The sequence below is a fragment of the Paramormyrops kingsleyae genome, chromosome 12, assembly GCF_048594095.1.
Source record: "Paramormyrops kingsleyae isolate MSU_618 chromosome 12, PKINGS_0.4, whole genome shotgun sequence".
Lineage (NCBI taxonomy): Eukaryota > Metazoa > Chordata > Actinopteri > Osteoglossiformes > Mormyridae > Paramormyrops > Paramormyrops kingsleyae.
In genome coordinates, this window is record NC_132808.1 from 8,091,514 (window position 1) to 8,109,660 (window position 18,147).

The following is an 18,147-nucleotide window of genomic DNA, read 5'->3' on the forward strand; positions in this document are numbered from 1 at the left end:
TATTAGCGTGCTTCCAATCAGAAGGTACCACACCAGCAGATACGGATTTCTGAAATAGCAAAGTTAAAGGTTGACAAATAATATTACAAATAATATTACAGATTAATGCGGAAAAGGTGGATGTACCAGAGAGGGGAGAATTTGAGGGGAATGCCTCAGATGGTGAGATGGAGGGGATAGAGGCTGGTATGGATGTAATGAATATGGTAAATGGAGGTGAGGAGAATGGATGTGAGGTGGGAGTGAATGTGGAGGAGGTTAAGGGAGAAGGAGAGAAAAGCAGAGGGAATGTTTTGGGATATATCGTGTCACAAGGAGGCAGAACATGACTGGAAACTATTCAGGAAGAACGACGTGAGGAAGAAGAAACAATCGGTGTGGTGTTTCAGGAGGCACAAGACGCTGAGGTTGCCACAGTGGACAGATGGCAATACATCAGGAGGCAGAAGGTGCTGATGTGGACATATTACAAGGTATGGTGGCATATGGAGGCAGATCATGGCTGGTGACCATCCCAGAAGAAGGAGCCGAGGAAGAGGAAGACACTGAAGTGAGGATGGCGGATGAAATAAAAGAAGATGCTGATGCTGTGGAGAAGAACACCGGAGAAGAAGTATCATCCAATGTGAATGCTGAAGATTTGTCAGATGATACTGAGAAGAGTCAGAAGAAGAAGAAGACAAAGAAGAACAAGAAGATGAAATGGGGCTTTTCCTGCTGTCCCGTGTCTTTTTGGAAAAAGTAGCAGCCGGGAGTATTTTGAAGGCTGGGATTGAATTCAGTCTTTGAAATTTTAATGCATACAGTAATCACAGCGTATTTAGTTCTTGTTTTATCTCGTATATTTAGTAACAGGACAAGATACTCCTCATGCAAACAAAGTATTAATGTTCAGCATAGCAATTTGTTGGATATGGTTATAGTGACAGAGCATGCAGTGGGAAAGAACAATGATTAGTATGTGTAGTAGGCTGGTGTGTGGCCTTTCCCTGGGCTTCATTATAACTGAGACACGTTTTAGGGCGTTTAGCAGATTTTATGGATTTTGTGTGTTTATCTTTCATTATTTTATTTATAACTTTTAATTATTATTTTTTTAGAATACCCCATGCTTAGTCCGTTTTGACCCCGATCTCAAAGGTTGTCAGGAAAAGCTCATAATGGATTCATTCCTGTTTTGTGCGATAAAAATTTACCGCTGAGGATGTAAAATTGTAAGTATGATTGGGTAGCGTGTTTGGGGTATGTTTTTGAAGCCAGTTGTTCTCATTACAGTAGTATAATATTTAAGTGAGGTATGTTATAGTATATCTGTAAGTGGCTGAACCTCTGCCGTCCGGACTGGAGGGGGGTACGCGTATGACGTCACACGCACTGTGGCAAACTTCTCAGTGTCGTGGGCCTTAAAGTCAACACACCACCATGAAGGAGACGGGGGACCTGATGACCTCTGTGACGATTCTGTGCGGCAGATGGTCAGCCAAAGCCACAGTGGTGTTTTAGTGCCCCGCAGAAAGGTAGGCAGGATTTAGTCTGACCAGACGGTAGGTTTGCCAAACGTGGTGCTACGTGGCTGTAGGACGGCTGTTGTCCACGTGGCTGGTGTAAGGTGGGGTAGGAGGCTTCTGAACCATGTGTTGGGCCTAGTGCACTTGTGTATTGCACTTGTGCGTAACAAATGAAATAAGCTTAAAAACTGCACATAATATATTTTAAAGGTACATGTTTATATCAATATCTACATGTAAAGGGAGCAGACACAGGAAAAATGTATTGAAGACCTTTGAAATGATATTTATCCCCGATGTGAAATTGCTGTTTTTGTTTTAGGTTCCAAAGTTAGCCTTTTATTTAATTTATCCCTTTTTCCCAAGAAAAATGATGCATTTAGTTATAATCTGTATTATTTTGCTTTGGAGTCGGAAGTTCCAAAATCACCAGGTAAGTTAATTGATTTTATGTGTTTTAACTCCTAGACAGATGTAAATGATAAGCCTTACGATTTATTTAAAATTAATTTACTGTCTTTTTTTATTATAAACAGGATCCCTTGAGGACCAAGACTTCACTGGCATTTTGTACAATCCACCTGTACAACTTTACTTGGATCTGCAGTCTTTTTCTCCCCACACCCTCTGCTTGTTCCCTTCTTCTCTTTCTGTCTTCACTCCAGGAGAGCTCCTCAGACATCTCCAGCCTGTAAATCCTGGGAAATGCCACCTGCCACTCACCCTTGGAGGCGTCGCCCATTCTCAGGATCTCATACGTCACCATTCATCACAGAGTCACAGCACTTGCAAACATCCGGATAAGAGGAAAAGTCCTGTAGTTCAACAAATCTTGGAAACTTGCACAATAAATTTTCCTCTCTTTACCATTTTATTGTTTTAAGTTTTATTATGTTTAATTACACTTAGTATGGATTAAGGCACCACCATCCTGGATTAAGTTGTAACCAGCCTGGCATCAGACTCTCCGGACGATTGCAGCCCTGAGGGGGCTGACCTGCAGGACGTTCCCCTGGAGAACCAGGAGTGGGACCGTACAGATCTTGCCCTGAGTCCCACTCCGTGGACCAGAGTTTCCTCAGCCGAGGAGGCTATCGCTGCGACACCAGCAGGGTCAACGGAAAACCAGTCGGGGGCTCGGCTCCAGGAGGAAAAAACGGGGGTATGCTACCCAGACTTACCGCCGGATCCCAGCTTGGTCCAAGGGGGTCTTTCGGGGGAACCCCGTACATTAGTTCCCGAAAGGAACCACCTCTGGTCTCCTCCGGCACTGGTACTGGCCTGTTCTTTTGTTCTGCAGGGTCCACGGTGTGGTCCGGTTCCTGTCCTGCCTGCCCCTTGATGCCCTCCGGCTCTGCCGACCCCTCGCCGTCTACCGATGCTGTTATTCCCTCGGCTGCCGCAGACGAGAGGAGCTCGTCCTTTCTACAGACCCAGACAGGACTCTGAAGGCCCCCCTGTCCGCGACCCTTCTGCGGCACCCCGGAGCCCGTCAGAAGCCCTGAACTTGAGATTAATGGGTGCGAAAAATGCAAGACGCATTTTGCGTTTGTCGAATTCAAAGGGTTAACATTTAATATTTATCTTGTGCTGTACATGACTCGTCATTTTGGACAGTAAGCACTTTATGTAACTTATCCATTACTGCTTTTCGTTATGGTATACAGCTGCTTTATACATGTGGAGACATATGTGCACACATTTTTCACATTGCACTACTTGTACTCATTTTACTATCATTATACATGTCTTCTGATGCCACATTAATTTATTTATGTGTATAATGGATATTTTAAAATCTGGCCCCAGACACATTGTTTCATTAAGTACAAAGTCCAACCTTTCTAGCAATATATGACTTACCCTGGGGCCTCATTTCTACATGCCACTTCTGTGGACTTTTAGATTATGCAGGGCAGCTTCCCTATTGTTACAGTGTATAGGACAAAATGGATGATTACAAATCCTGCCCCAAACACTTTCAAATGTTTTCGTAAGATACAAATTTAGCCTTTTCCACTACTATATGCCAAGCCGGGGGGACTTATTTCTACATGCTACTTCCATGTTTAAATCTAACAGATCTGCTTTGCAATTTTCTTTTTCTTTCTTGTATTAATTCTGATATAATGACTTGTACAGTGCCAACCAATGTGACGTTTCTATAATAGTGTAGATATTTCACATGAGCGTTTGAAAGGTGTACAGTAGCCTTACTTATATGAGAAAATGAAACCAGACAACACAAAGATATAGTTCGATAGTGTTTCGATATGAGATCTACAAAAATACTTAAGAATACAGTTTTATGGTGAAAGAAACATTTTTATTTATTGATTTATTACGATTTATTTTATTCATCAAGAACAGGCACCCACAAACTGTGACATTCATGGTAGCTGGACGTCCAAATGCAAATTGTACGCGACTAGATAATGCTCAACAAATGATATATAGAACATTTTCAATTTTTTTTTTTTAAAAACCAACAATAAAATAATCGTAAAACATTAACAACAATAAGGATTTCGGACAATCGTATTGTACTCTGTAAAATGGATGACAAAATTGCACCGGCAGACCGCGCAGCGGCTGCGCCTTGCTGAGCTCCTCGAAAACTCCTTTGTTTACGTCCAGCGTATACTCCACCCCTGCAGCCGACGGCAGATCGCGCTCCACGTCACGGCAGCTGCAGACACACCTCGAACGCACCCCGTTATTAGGTAACGTCGTATGGGCTTCTTTCTATGCCACGTGATCTGTCTACGCGGCGTGCGTCTTTTGCGACACGTCTGTTTATAAAGACAGAGTCCATTGTTTGTAAACAGTCCGCATTTTACCCTCACCCGGGACGACTGTACATTCCCATAAAAAGAATCTATATAGAGGATTAATATAAGAAAATGACAAAATATGGAGAATTCAACCATACTGCCAGATAAGGAAAGAGACAACCGAACATGTCACCTAAATTCCCATATCAAACTTTTTTTTTAAACTAAATTAAGTTTTATAAATGTACAAACAACAAGGTTGCGCCGCCATGTTGCTGCACGATCGGGCCCACGAAACGCTTTACGGCAGACAGCGCAACTTTATATAATTTTTCAGAGCGTTTAACGACAGTCATATATAAATAAATATATAGTGTCTGCAATATATGTATGTATGTGTATGTTTGTGGTATCATATTTATATATATAAATATGTATATTTTTATGGACACATGCATAATGTTTATTTAGTCCGTTCTGTGTCTTATTTGTTTTTAAACTACTTACCTTTTCTAAATGACCTGATTTGAGTGTCTTAAATCCATCCTTTTTATTAGTTTTTTTTTTATTAAATATCATATATATATTTAATAATATACATATGATATTTAAGGAACCAATAAAAACACTGATAGAAAACAATCCCTCAATTTTTATTCGCTGTCATAGAAGTTCTAGAATTTTAAAGTATTATATAACATTGACCTATGACCAGCAGAGCTCATTCTCGATCAAGATGGCTAGGTAAGTGGTAGACTTCTATACAGAGCTGTACTGGGATTAAATATTGGCACTGGACGTTTGAGTCCCTCAAGATAAATTCTGCAGGGGGGTTAGCCCAGTGATGTGGACGGGGAATGGTGTGTGAGTGTGCCCTGCGATGGGCTGGTCCCCCATCCTGGGTTGTTCCCCGCCTCGTGCCTGTAGCTTCCGGGATAGGCTCCAGACCCCCCGCCACCCAAAAGGATAAGCAGTTTGGAAAATGGATGGATGGATATGGATGGGGGCAAGGGCGTTCCTGGGTTAACTCTGATCAACCAGCTAACATTGACTGATGCTGACAAAATTTGCTGAACAAGGGGGCAAGGTGATCTTCCACGATAAAGTTTTCCCTTTGCGCTAACATGAACTGCTACACTGCTGAACTAGCAGCACAGAGGCTACAATGGGATCTTGATTTAATTAGCAACTGGGCTGATACCTGGCAGATGAAATGTAGCATACATAAATGTAAGGTAATCCATGCAATGAGCAGAAATATAAAGTACAGATATTTTATGGGTTCCACTGAAATAAAAGTAGCTGACTATGAGAAAGACCTCGGTGTGTATGTTGATGCTTCCACGTCCCACTCTTGCAAGTGTGGGGAAGCAATTAAAAAGGCCAATAGGATGTTGGATTACATCCCTAGGAGTTTAGGTCAAGGGAGGTGATGCCAAGATTATACAATTCCTTGATAAGACCCCACCTAGAATATTGTGTGCAGGTTTGGTCACCATACCTTAAAAAGGACATTGCTGCCCTGGAAAGGGTGCAACGTAGGGCTACAAGAATGATTCCTGATCTTAGAGGAATGTCTTATGAGTAGAGGTTAGCTGAGCTGAATCTGTTCAGCCTCGAGCAAAGGAGACTAAGGGGGGACATGATTCAGGTATATAAGATTCTAACAGGTCTGGATGCTGTTCAACCAAATGGCTACTTCAACATTAGTTGAAATACTAGAACTCGTGGCCGTAGGTGGAAATTAGCGGGAGAACATTTAAAAATGGATTTGAGAAAGCACTTCTTTACACAGCGTGTAGTTAGAGTATGGAATAGTCTTCCTATTAGTGTAATGCAAGCTAAAACCCTGGGTTCCTTTAAGTCAGAGCTAGATAAGATTTCAACGACTCTGAACTATTAGTTGAGTTCTCCCCAAACGAGCTTGATGGGCTGAATGGCCTCCTCTCCTTGTTAAATTTCTTATGTGCCGACCTACATGCCTCCCCTTCCCACTCATTAAATGTTTGTTAATGTTAGCTAGCGAGCTACCCTGAACCTTTCCATCTCTCAAACAGAGCAGCTGCACGATTAAACGCATAAAATACAGCCTAAATAAGCTGCTGATACCATTACACTCCTGCGTCATTATAGTTTTGATGTTTTTATTAAGATTTTATTTTTATTTTCAGCTTCCATTTGAAATCCAGTTTCTTTGTAGTAAATTTTCAGTGTGGTGATATTATTTTAAAGATTTACCTCTATTAAGCTTGTATATGTTTTAGTTTTATTTCTAGCAATAGAGCCAAAGATGTTGTTATTTCCTGTGATCTGATATGTCGCAATTGCCAAATTTTGTTGATCGTGGGTCCCCTCGCAGTGGCAGCTGGTGGAAAGAATTCTAGGTGGGGCTGTTTGTGCCATATTTAAGTAACCATCCCAATACAGTTCAACTTAAGCTGCAGGATACCAGTGCTCTGAGAAATAATAAATATTTCATTAGCATTAAAAACCAACCGAAAAAGGAAACAACCTAAAGGCTATTCCAATCCTTCCAAAATCGGCAAAACAGCCAGCCTGTATTACAGAGACAACACTAAATGGGCACCAGCAGCAAAACTGAGACACTGCACTTTGCCAGCTCAGCATCACGGAAATCAGGAAAGGAAAGCAAAAAGAACCACTGCGACAGTCCCTTCAGCTAAACGAAAGCCTCACATCCAGGAATAAAATACATCTATTAGCAGTTAACCTTTAGTCGCTTTCATTTGCTTCAGTGTGACTCACGACGTTTTGGAAAAAACCGATAACAATATCATCATAATGGACAGAGGGCGGCTAACAACCGTTTTGATTTCAACACGTGTAGGTCACAGCAAATAAAATACGTTGTCTATTTATATCGTTTTTACTTTATTTTTATATAAAGTTATTTTGCGTCACCATATGCTGTGTACTGAATACGATTACACCAAGATGGTGGCCAAAGGCGAATCTTACGGCAGCTCTCCCAGTGCGCTCCTACTGGTCTGGCGCCCTCGGCAAATGCCAGGTGTCAGTGCCCTATGCGTGCCGGCTGCACGATCGGTTCCGCGCATGCGCCGCCATGTTTCTTTTTCTTTTAAGAATCATTATTTATATTTAAATACATTCCCATACAAAGAATCCATATAGAGGATTAATATAACAAAATTTACGGCAGACAGCGCGACTTTAAAGTAATATATATATATACAAACAAAAATATAATTTTTGAGAGCGTTTAACGACAGTCATATATAAATAAATATATAGTGTCTGCAATATATGTATGTATGTATATGTTTGTGGCATCACTGAATTTAAACAATTTATATTTATATATATATAAAAAAAAATTATATTTTTATGGACAAATGCATAATGTTTATTTAGTTTAAGTTCTTTCTGTGTATTATTTGTTTTTAAACTACTTACCTTTTCTAAATGACCTGATTTGAGTGTCTTAAATCCATCCTTTTTATTAGTTTTTTTTTTTTTATTAAATATCATATATATTTAATAATAAACATATGATATTTAAGGAACCAATAAAAACACTGATAGAAAACAATCCCTCATTTATTATTCGCTGTCATAGAAGTTCTAGAATTTTAAAGTATTATATAACATTGACCTATGACCAGCAGAGCTCATTCTCGATCAAGATGGCTAGGTAAGTGGTAGACTTCTATACAGAGCTGTACTGGGATTAAATATTGGCACTGGACGTTTGAGTCCCCCAAGATAAATTTTGCAGGGGGTGGGGGCGAAAAAGCCAAGTGATGTGGACGGGGAATGGTGTGTGAGTGTGCCCTGCGATGGGTTGCTCCCCGCCTCGCACCTGTAGCTTCCGGGATAGGCTCTGGACCCCCCGCCACCCAGAAGGATAAGCAGTTTGGAAAATGGATGGGTGGATATGGATGGGGGCAAGGGCGTTCCTGGGTTAACTCTGATCAACCAGCTAACATTGACTGATGCTGACAAAATTTGCTGAACGAGGGGGCAAGGTGGTCTTCCAAGATAAAGTTTTCCCTTTGCGCTAACATGAACTGCTACACTGCTACTTATAAATTTTGCCACCTGGGGAGTGGCAAGGGAAAACAAATTCTAAACTTTTGTGGCAATTTCTCTCAAAATGAAATCAATTGCAGATTTTCATCCATATAACGTTTGACATTATGTGAAGTGATAAGTGCACTCACCCTTCCCTTTGCATCAAGTGATAACTTTTGCCAAGCGTAAATTTTATTGACCATGCGAGGGGGGCGCCACTAGAATTAATACTATACCGGAGAATTCTCTGTATGCCATATGCCCCGTACATGTATATCCTGTAGCTGCAGTGAGTATATTAGCATTATTGTAATAAGTGTACTGCCACAATATCAAGTATGTATATATGTGACAGTAAAACTTTCTGGGCATCTACATTGATAAAACTTAGATGATAGTACTGCTTTGTTATTAAATAGAATTATGTGATTGAACCGGCTTATGTATTTGCTCTTTAAGAGGTTTTTACTGTTGTCTGGCGTGATGTAGTGCAACCTGTCTGACCGAAAGCTGTTTCTCCTTTCAGCACTAGGAAAATGGAAAAAGCGGCAAGCTGGAATGATCATGAGTGCTGGGCAGCCTGGGATAAATGGGACGAGGTTATTGATTGGGGAAATGATAAGTCTCCACCCACACCACCTCCCACTAACCAGGCTAGCACCAGTACTGGAGACATGGATGCTGGGGTGGTGGAAACACAATATTATCAGCAGCCAGCATTCAAACGTGTGTATTTCAGAGCTTTTTTTAACATGAGTTGGAGACAGTCTGATGTTAACTGAAGTTTAAAAAATTGTACAGAACTATGTAAATGATTCTCATTGACTGAATAACAGCAGAATAGTTGCTGTAATCATCTTACAGTTTCCAATAAAGAGATTTTTTTCTGTTCAACAGGCCAGCAGAAGCAAGGCCTAAAATTGAAGATAAAACTTAATCTGCGTCTTCAGCCTCAAACGGTGGTCCAGCAATGCCAAGTGCAGGACAGGGAACAAGCAGCCGCATTTCTGCCCACCACACCCACCTCATCAGCTTGGAGGGAACCAGTACCTCAGGGGATGAGGAAATGCGCAGGGCAGAAGGACTCATTTTCTGTGGCTGAACATGAGACTCACCACTGGTCGAGATGGAGACACTGGAGGCAACAGGTAGTGAAGCCAGAGGAAAATACCATCCTGGACCTGTGCAATGCCCTGCAAGCTTTTTCCGTATCATGAGGGGGAGCAAAATAGATTTTTAATACTGACACCCAAAACTGTAGCCTCTACCAATGACGTTCGTGCATCCAGCTTGTCGTTCTGCCTGTGTCATTTGACTCTCCCTGCCGGCCCCTGGAGGATGGGCTCCCCCTTTGAGTCTGGTCCCTCCCAAGGTTTCTTCCTTCTCGGGAGTTTTTCCTTGCCACTGTCGCCTATGGCTTACTCACTGGGGGCTTTGGGTGGGGATGCTGTAAAGTGCTTTGAGACGATGTAATGTTGTGATAATGCGCTATACAAAAATAAATTTGTTTTTGTTGTTGTTGTATTTATGTCATTACAATTTTGAAATAAAAAATTCATGCTAATACTGTCTCAGCCAAATAGTGTCCTCTATGTCCATCAAAAATGCAATGAAAGAGAAAATATATCAAGCATCTCAGTAGATACTGGCTATATTGAATCACACTAGGATAGTGAATCCCCTGGGAGAAAGCTAGATGTAGGCAGGGCTTCATCTATTCTGTTATATAACCATGTGTGACAAATAGCAGTAATGGAAAAAAATAAACCTATGAGAATCTTACATACCTAGATCATGACCCCCCCCTTAGTCTCCTTTGTTCGAGGCTGAACAGATTCAGCTCAGCTAACCTCTCCTCAATGTCCTTTTTAAGGTAAGGTGACCAAACCTGCACACAATATTCTCGGTGGGGTCTTATCAAGGAATTTTATAATCGTAGCATCACCTCCCTTGACTTAAATTCCACACACCTAGAGATGTAACCCAACATCCTATTGTGCTTTTTAATTGCTTCCCCACACTTGCGAGAGTGGGACATGGCAGCATCATCATACACACCAAGGGTAGTTTACCATTTTCGCTCGGATTATAGCTTCCATTACTTTTCCAGTTATGCAAGACAAACTAATTGGCCAATAGCTTGATGGATTATTTCTATCCCCTTTATTGAATATGGGTCTTATATTAGCGTGCTTCCAATCAGAAGGTACCACACCAGCAGATACGGATTTCTGAAATAGCAAAGTTAAAGGTTGACAAATAATATTCCTCATCTCTTTTATAACTATAGGTAAGATCCTGTTACGATCTCCAGTCCAGGGTTGGAGTGTAACAGTATTCAAGGGAAAGGGTAATGGGATAAAGGAACAAAAAGGGTATAGGCAACAAGGGAACACCAGTGGACAAAGGGATATTTTTTGTATTTTTAGATTTTATTCATACACAATACTGACAACTGAACAAATAACCCGGTGCAAAATACTTTGGTAGTGACCACAGCCAAAAGAACAAACAAAATCCCAAACTATCAAGCGTGACCTACAGCTAATCTCACCTAAGTGCAAAAAGAAAAGGAAACCAAAAGACAAACACTCAGCCTGACTTGCTGACCAAATAAACAGAATCAAACACACAATTGCAAAACAAAATGGCAGTCACTCCCTACGCAGTAAAAGCTTAATGTGGTTTAATGTACCAAAATAGCGACCAAATATCACCAAATTTCGCAAACACACGTCTGGTCATAAAGACTTTCACCTGACAAAGAATCTAAACCTAAATGCTAAGAATATGGACTTTATACTACGTTAAGCGTTTTCCCCTCCATTGGCGCCCATTATAAGGAAAAGGCTTAATGTGATTTAAACTACCAAGACAGCCACCAAAAATCACCAAACTTCTCACACATACAGTATATCTGGTCATAAACACTTTCACCTGACGAAATATCAAAACCGAAATACAAGGGATATGGACTTTATTTTACGTTAAGCGTTTTCCCCTCCATTGGCGCCCATTATAAGGGAAAAAAGCATTTATAAAGACAATAAAACATGTAATGTAGTATAAGATTTTCACATAATATATATATATATATATATATACACTCACCTAAAGGATTATTAGGAACACCATACTAATACGGTGTTTGACCCCCTTTCACCTTCAGAACTGCCGTAATTCTACGTGGCATTGATTCAACAAGGTGCTCAAAGCATTCTTTAGAAATGTTGGCCCATATTGATAGGATAGCATCTTGCAGTTGATGGAGATTTGTGGGATGCACATCCAGGGCACAAAGCTCCCGTTCCACCACATCCCAAAGATGCTCTATTGGGTTGAGATCTGGTGACTGTGGGGGCCATTTTAGTACAGTGAACTCATTGTCATGTTCAAGAAACCAATTTGAAATGATTCGAGCTTTGTGACATGGTGCATTATCCTGCTGGAAGCAGCCATCAGAGGATGGGTACATGGTGGTCATAAAGGGATGGACATGGTCAGAAACAATGCTCAGGTAGGCCGTGGCATTTAAACGATGCCCAATTGGCACTAAGGGGCCTAAAGTGTGCCAAGAAAACATCCCCACACCATTACACCACCACCACCAGCCTGCACAGTGGTAACAAGGCATGATGGATCCATTTTCTCATTCTGTTTACACCAAATTCTGACTCTACCATTTGAATGTCTCAACAGAAATCGAGACTCATCAGACCAGGCAACATTTTTCCAGTCTTCAACAGTCCAATTTTGGTGAGCTCGTGCAAATTGTAGCCTCTTTTTCCTATTTGTAGTGGAGATGAGTGGTACCCGGTGGGGTCTTCTGCTGTTGTAGCCCATCCGCCTCAAGGTTGTGCGTGTTGTGGCTTCACAAATGCTTTGCTGCATACCTCGGTTGTAACGAGTGGTTATTTCAGTCAAAGTTGCTCTTCTATCAGCTTGAATCAGTCGGCCCATTCTCCTCTGACCTCTAGCATCAACAAGGCATTTTCGCCCACAGGACTGCCACATACTGGATGTTTTTCCCTTTGCACACCATTCTTTGTAAACCCTAGAAATGGTTGTGCGTGAAAATCCCAGTAACTGAGCAGATTGTGAAATACTCAGTCTGGCACCAACAACCATGCCACGCTCAAAATTACTTAAATCACCTTTCTTTCCCATTCTGACATTCAGTTTGGAGTTCAGGAGATTGTCTTGACCAGGACCACACCCCTAAATGCATTGAAGCAACTGCCAAGTGATTGGTTGATTAGATAATTGCATTAATGAGAAATGGAACAGGTGTTCCTAATAATCCTTTAGGTGAGTGTATATATATATATATATTTATTTTTTCATTTCACCAACTTAGACTATTGCCAAGGGGGGTGAATACCTTTGCAAGGCACTGTAGGATTAACGTAGGGTTAATAGCAATACTCTCAGACTCGTCTCGGCTGGTCTCGAAATAAAATCCCGAGTCCGCTTTGTCCGAGTCCTTGACAAGTCGGGTATAAATACGGCCGATTCCAAGACTGGACTCGAGTACTACAACGCTACTGTTTGCTTTTTATACTTCTGGATCTAGTTTGTTCATGTTAATTAGTTTAATTCTTCAGTGCCTGCAGAGTGTGAAAGTTCCATATAGTGTGCTTGAGGAACTAGGTTAGTATTTATTTTCATGTGTTAGAAAGTATGCATTGGCTTTAACTTTATTCCTTTTCTTCCAGAAACCGGACTGTACACACATAGAAACGCCTGCAAGGAACCTGCATTCCCTTATAAGAGGGACAGTCCATCAAAGGCCACAGAGCACAGTTAGAACCCAAGTTCTGTGGTTCTCAAACGACGGTACGAGAGAGGTTCCTCCCTCTACTGGTATGCGGAATTATCTCCATTTATTCTGTCAGCCATAATCTCTTCTGAGGTGGTACACATTGTAAACAATTTGAGAACCACTGACATACGAAACATTTCTCTGGAATTTCCTGCCTTTCAGGGTCTTTCCAGTGGCAATAGTACCATAATTAACATAATTTTGACAGTCACCTTAACAAGTGTCATTTTGAGTTGCGTTGGATAACAATTTTATAACTAAATATCAGCAACAATTGCATGATGTGGGGGAAAAACTGAGTCGTGTTTAATCAACGTGGTATGAGGGATCATCATATAAAGGAACTGTAACCACCAGTTTGCTCTCTGCAGCGTGGTGTTGTGGGACTGAAGAACCGAGACATGAGGACTCCAAGCTTGCTGGGGATCGCACTCCTCTGCCTGTCTGCCGGTTAGTCAGTGACACATTGGGGGTATCAGACATGTGACAAGCCTGGGGCAATCAGCACTGAATCCAAACAGGCCCCAAATGACTTGTTTAGCTCCGTTGAATTTCCCAAAATCAGTCAGGATTCGTACACGACACTGCGCACGTTACTGTCTGTTCACAGCAGTGGCAGTAACACTGGGCTATGCAAATGAAGTTTACACAGCATGTGTCATACACGCAGCAGGCATTCACGGACAAAATATGATCAGGTATGATTGTTTGCCAGCTTGTATCATTTTACCCAGCATATTTTAAAAGGGAATTACAAGATCAAACAAGTGCAACATGCATCCATCCTAATGTGCAAATTATTTTTTGTACGAAAACACTCTCATTAATGTTGTTTTGTTATTAACATTAGCCAACTACAAGTGTTGAGTTAGGGGTGTATATTGTATATTTGTATCACATGCACACGCTGCTCTCTCGTTAGACTAGACCCGAAACATTAGAAATGTGGTTATTTAGGTGTAAAGAGATAGGAATGAGTATGAAAGGACAGGTATTGAAATACTGCAATATTTTTATTACGATGTATGCTTATGACGTAATATGACGTAATATGAAGGAAAAGCAAAGTCGAAACGAATAAAGTAACGAATCACATGAAAAAAATGAACGGATCTCTGCATTATGAGATGATTTTGTTCAGTTAAAATATTCGATCAAAATTAAACACTCACGAGCAACTGCACAGCAAAATCAGAATGTTGTGTTAAGATCAGGTACTTTATATGTCCCAGTGGGAAATTAATTCTCATGCAGCAGTGAGATGCATAAAGTTCACAGATACAGTTAGTTGTGGCAGAAAGACAAAGTGCACAGTGTTGTCACTGAAAAAATTGCAACAGAGACACAGGAACCCACCCTCAGGGCAAGTTTATTAGCAAAAAACTGCAGAAATTTAGGGGAGGTGAGAGACTGGAAGTAATAAGTTGACAGGCGCTATCTGCAGGCCCTGTGATTCTCCTCCCTGCTGTCCCGGGTTCTTTATGTCTGGCCAGGGGCAGCTGCAGCCCCAATCAGGGGTCGTCTGCTGTGCCCTGTTATCACTCTTAAGGCCTACAGTGAAGAAACCATGGTTATTATCGGTATGTGTGGGCAGATTGCCCCCTGGTGGTTAGTGGTGAGTTTGCAGTCATCCGTGGAATAAATTAATGCCTTATGTGTGATCATTGACAGAATTTCACCAAAATTAGTACCTTCATTCAGTTTTTCAGCATGAATACCAAAATGAGTATTTAACTTGAGTTACTGCATGTTTTGTGTATGTGTGTGACGGCGATCTAAAATTAAATAAGCTGAAAGCTTTAGGATAGGATAGGATAGGATAGGACTTTATTGATCCCACAGTGGGGAAATTTGTGCGTTACCACTGCTCTAGACAGATAGCCTGAAAGAGTACAAGAGTAATACAGAATAATAATACAAGAAAAAAAATAAATAATAAAAAATAAAATAAGATAAAACAGTAAATACAGTGAAGAACAAGCAAGTTGTGGGGTCGATGTGTTATGGAGGAAAGTCTAATCTAGACAGTGCAGTCATCACCTGTTGGAACCTCAAAGGCTGTAAAGGAAGTAGGAGGAGACCGGAATAATTGATACTATGAAAATCCTGATTATTTTTCAGCCATTGTCTTCTCGCTGAACTGTGAATGTCTTTAATTTTCATGCAGAATTCTTAAATATTTACTCTTAATCTATCTAGCACCTTTCATACATCAAATGCAGCTTAAAGTGCTTTACATATGGGACAAAAGTCAAGAAGGAAAAAACAGACATTCAGAATAAGCAATTAGAGACATGGGAATCGGCTATTGCAAAAAGGTAACGCAAAACGATAATGCAATAAGAACAAAACAGTCATGAGATAAAAGGTGAAAAACAAAATGGATAAACAGATTACAATAAAAAAAAAAGTTATACGTGAATGAAAGGGACAAATATTAAAAAGCAATAAGAAAATATAAAGGTAAAATTACAGGACCACTAAAGGAAGTGAATAAAGTATACTGTATTTAAAATGATTCCATTTGATATGTAAAAAGATATGTCTTTAATACCTATTTAAAACAACTATTTGTTATTGATAATGTATCCCATAGTTTTGGTGTATGATGACTGAATGCTGCCTCCCCACTTCTTCTTAACTCTGGGTATGTGGGGAACTTTTGATTTGTAAGATCCTGGATTCCTAGAGTGAGTGTAGGTGGTTAATAGATGGACCATGTAAGAAGGTGCTGGGCCATGAAGTGCCTTGTGAGTAACAACATTTTAAAATCTGTTCTAAAAGATACAGGTAGCCAGTGAAGGCCGACCGAAATGGAGCTGCAATAATCAGAGTGACTAGTGATAACAGCTTGCATGAACTTTTTAGCATCATTCAGTGATAACAAAGCTCTGTTCCTCAAATGGTAGAAAGCTGTTTTGTATGTGCTGTATTGGATATGGCTTTAAAATCCAAAACACAATCCATGATTTCACCAAGATTTCTGACATGTGATTTAGTTTGGGTCAGTAAGCTACCCAGCCTTGATTTCACCTTCTCTCTCATTCCTGGGGGGCCTGTAATTATTACCCCTGCATTTTCTTCACTGACTTTTAAAAAAGTTATTGCACATCATGTATAACTGATAAACATACATATAATTTATTATGTCAAGAACATCGGGTTCTCCGGCTACATATAACTGTGTGTCATCAGCATAGCAATGAAAATCAACAGCATTTTTTCTGAAGATGTTGCCAAGGGGACCATATAAAGACAGATGAGCGGGAAAGCGAAGACATGACTGTGCTGTTCTACAGTCACTTGTTAATGATGTTGATAAAAAAATTGCCTGATTTGACCTGGAAACTATTTCCTGTATTATTTGTCTTGAACCATTTTAAGAGAAATCCAGGGAATCTTATTGACTTAAGGCAGCGAAATAGGATAGTGTGATCAATGGTGTTAAAGGCAGCACTTAAGTCTAATAATGGTTAACTTATTTGAGTCTGTGTTCAGTCTGAGACCATTGATTACCTTTAATATGATGAGATCAAAAACCCGACTGGAATTTTTCAAATATATTACTATTATAGAGAAATTCTGTAATCTGGAGATAGATGTCTCATCCCAATCTGGTTGCACATGGACACTTTTAAACCAAAACTGTTCTATATCAGAATAATTTGTATGCTGCACTTTCTGCACTTTAGATTCTGTCTGTATCAAGTTTGCACTGCTGTGTCATTGTGTCCCTTTTCTGCGCTTTATGTTGTACAGCATTGGTTATACAGGTAGGTGTTGACCTGCTTTGGCATCACTGCCTGTCGCACCTCCTCTGGTGCCTATTGGTCAGCTGCAGGGTCATCAGCCGGGTACCACGAATCAGCGACATTGTGACCCTGGAATGTCTCCTGGTGATGGGGCCAGTGGCAGGGGCGTCTCCCCGCCCCCCGCCCCCCGCTGCACCTTGGGATAGGCGTTATCTCCCCACCTTTTTTCCTTTCTCCTCAACCAGAGCCAGTTTTTAATGATACCAGAAACGGAACGATCCAAACATACAAAAATAGGACCGAATGCTTCCTCCCCACTTTACTTCTGGAAAACGTTAGATTTGTAAGTTTGTAGAGTCCTAGGGGGAGTGTTGAAGGTTAAACAATGTGGAATGCAAGACGGTGCTAGGTACATCCCATAGATATCTTCATAATGCATTACAAAGCATCTATAATCATTATGGTCAGTATAGGAATTAATAAAGCATTATAGAATGTTCTGTTGACAGTCATTTGGCATTATAGTGTTGATTATAATACTTCATAAGCTCCTTCATCACAACTGCTCATTTTAAAGCATTTGAGCATTTGCTGAGGAAGTGATTATCAGGCCTCCTGGACTCCGTACAGAGAGGACACAACTTCCTTGATTGGATTGGGTAGGTCAGCATCCCGTAATGACTTAAGGGTTTTCCCTCCATCCATTTTCTGCTGCTTATCCGGGGTCGGGTCGCGGGGGCAGCAGTCTAAGCAGGGATGCCCAGACCTCCCTCTCACCAGCCATCTCCTCTAGCTCCACCAGGGGATACCAAGGTGTTCCCAGACCAGCCAAGAGATTAAATCTCTCCAAAGTGTCCTGGTTCTGCCCTGGGGCATCCTCCCGGTTGGACATGCCAGGGAGCCGTCCAGGAGGTATCCTAGATAGATGTTTCAACCACTTCAACCGGCTCCTTTTGATGCGGAGGAGCAGAGGCCCTACTTTCAGCCTCCCCCAAATGTCCGAGCTCCTCACCCTCACCTCCAGGTCAACCCGGAAAATCGAAAGCTCCCCCGCATTATTGCCCATGCTGCACCGATCCATCTGTCCATCTCCCACTCCCTTCTTCCCTCAAAACCCTCATCCATTGAAGCAGCAACTCATCCCCCACCAGGAGAGGACAATCCACGCATTTCTGGTCGAGAACCATAGCCTCAGACTTTGAGATGTTGCACCTCATCCCAAACCACCCCAGTGCGTA

General features: G+C 41.1%; 1 long non-coding RNA gene across 1 annotated transcript; it reads left to right on the forward strand.

Annotated features, from left to right (window-relative positions):
* Window positions 1–7,872: 7,872 nt before the first annotated feature.
* Window positions 7,873–9,915, forward strand: LOC140593496 (uncharacterized). Its single transcript, XR_011993897.1, has 2 exons — window positions 7,873–9,061; window positions 9,233–9,915. It is a non-coding gene; the product is annotated as an uncharacterized lncRNA (long non-coding RNA).
* The last annotated feature ends 8,232 nt before the right edge of the window (window positions 9,916–18,147 follow it).